This window comes from Etheostoma cragini, chromosome 3, assembly GCF_013103735.1.
Source record: "Etheostoma cragini isolate CJK2018 chromosome 3, CSU_Ecrag_1.0, whole genome shotgun sequence".
In the NCBI taxonomy this organism is placed as follows: domain Eukaryota; kingdom Metazoa; phylum Chordata; class Actinopteri; order Perciformes; family Percidae; genus Etheostoma; species Etheostoma cragini.
In genome coordinates this window covers 30,313,691-30,316,230 of record NC_048409.1, presented here as the reverse complement: position 1 = coordinate 30,316,230, position 2,540 = coordinate 30,313,691, and positions in this window count along the sequence as shown.

Below are 2,540 nucleotides of genomic sequence, written 5' to 3'. Positions count from 1 at the left end.
GAGAGAGAGAGAGAGAGACAGAGAGACAGAGACAGACAGAGAGACAGACAGAGAGACAGACAGAGAGAGAGACAGAGACAGACAGAGAGACAGACAGAGAGAGAGACAGAGAGAGACAGAGAGACAGAGACAGACAGAGAGACAGAGAGAGAGAGAGAGAGAGACAGAGAGAGACAGAGAGAGACAGAGACAGACAGAGAGACAGACAGAGAGAGAGACAGAGAGAGACAGAGACAGACAGACAGACAGACAGACAGACAGAGAGACAGACAGAGAGACAGAGAGAGAGACAGAGAGACCAAAAGTCCTCTAAAACTCTCTTATCGTTGTGGTTTCCTGTTAAACTGCAACCCTGAGGGTTAGAGGTTAAAGGTTAGAGAAGGACCCTACCTGTCCTCACCTGTCCCAAGGACCCCACCTGTCTTTACCTGTCCTATATCTCCACCAGCCCTTCTGTAACGGGGTTTCAGAGGAACGAGGAAGGATTTCTCTCAACCAAACTCCATTTAAAAAACCTCTCTTTTAAGCGCTTTGGTTAGTGAACGGTTTCATCGCAAACTGATTTATAAATTGCTTTAACTCTGAGAGATAAAATCCTTCTTTGCAGGAGTTGTTGTCTACAATCATATTTGGTGTTTTTCCAAGTCTGAAACTGGAAGGAATACTCTTAATACTTGTTTAAGCACTTGTGGTTAGCGACCTGTTGAATTGGCTGATTTTTACATGGAGTTTGGTCCCTGACTCCCCCGTCATAAAGCCAGAGCAGCCCTTCTCTAATGGTTTTAAACAGATTAAAAGTGAACTTGTCTGGCGTACAGAAGCGGATCAGGTCCTGGAACTTGGCGTGCTGGCTCAGGTCTCGGTGCTTCAGCTGACCGACGATGTGTCTCCTCCAGCGGGTCTCCGAGGCGGACCTTCCGCGTCCCGGAGCCCCGACCCGGGCGCAGCGCGGCGAGCCTCCCGCTGAGTCCGTCATGCCGGCCGTAGATGGGCTGCGGCTAGGAAGGCTTCAAACGGCCGGAAGTAACGCGAGATCTCGGTTAATATAATAATAATATTGTAATATGTTCACCCAGGAAGCGCGTGCTGGGTCCCCGGGAGTGTTTTAACCCCAGAGGCGGACATAACCGGTGGTCTTCCGTAGCTGTCTCCGATCCGCCTCCATGAAGTCCGCAGGGAGCGGGGCTTCGTGCTGCCTTTCCCCGCCGACAGACGCTCCCAGACCGGCCTGGCGCTCACCCTCGGCTCGGTGTTGAGGCTCCGGATCCTCCAGCCGCCGCCGCCATGTTTCTTTCCTCTTTCTGTAGTTTTGTTGTTACTTTTTCTTTCCGTACAGATTCGTCCCTCTGATGACGAGTGTGGGGGGGGGGGGGGGGGGGGGGGGGGGGGGGGGGGGTGGAGCTCTCAGCCAATCACCGCCTGACCTTTTTTTCATGTTTTAATTTATTATTTATGTCACTTTTTGGACGTCTTATTTTAATTGTTTTAGTGAATTTTTTAAGAGTTTTTTTCTCATTGTTTTCACATTTTTTCCCGTTACTTTTTCCAAATTTTTGACGTTTTTCAATTATGTTTTAGTCAATTTCTTTGTCATTTTTTGAACGTTTAATTGTTTTAGTGATTTTTTTATGGGTTTTTTTGTCGCTTTTCCAATTTTGAAAGGCCAAATCTGGGCTACTATACTAATATTATTTTAATAATCCCACTTGTTCACGTTTTTACTCTTCATTTATTATTTTTGTCACTTTGACGTTTTAATTATTTTAGTGAATTTTATAACAATTTTATTTTTGGATAATTTCTTCCATTTTTTCCGCGTTACTTTCCCAATTTTTGTCACTTTTTTAATTTACTCATTATTCCTTAGAGATTGGGGGGAACACTTTGATTTTTAAAAAAATATTTATTATTCTGCCGGTGTGGACTTCAGGAATAAACCAATTTTAATCACATTTTTTTGACGTTATTTAATTGTTGTGATTAGGAAAGTTTTGACCCGAGGATTAATCTTAATTTTAATAACATTAATCTTATTTAAAGGAATAAATCAGCGTTTTATAATAACTGGCGTCGGGTTATTTTTGTCTCCATGTCGTCGTTTTGTAATTAAATCGCGGCTGAAACTGGATGTGATCTGGATGTGATCTGGATGTGATCTGGATGTGATCTGGATGTGATCTGGATGTGATCTGGATTCTGGTCCCCGTTGAGTCTCCTCTCTGGAATAAAAGCCAAGTGTATGAAAGACATTTATTAAAAGACAAAATAAAACGACATCTACAATAAAACCATAAAACATTAAAACGGTGAAATGAGCGTAAGGTGCGTTCAGAGTGTCTCTGGTCAAATAAAGTGTCTTTTGTCCCTGCTGGACCGCCGTAGTCTCACATCTGGTTCAGTTTGTTCTGGGTCATCTGGACCAGCAGCTCTGAGTATTTCTCCAGCAGAGACAGCGTCCTGGCGTCCCCCAGAGTCCCGGAGTCCTGCAGTGGTCTGTCTCTGTCCCCCAGAGTCCCGGAGTCCTGCAGTGGTCTGTCTCT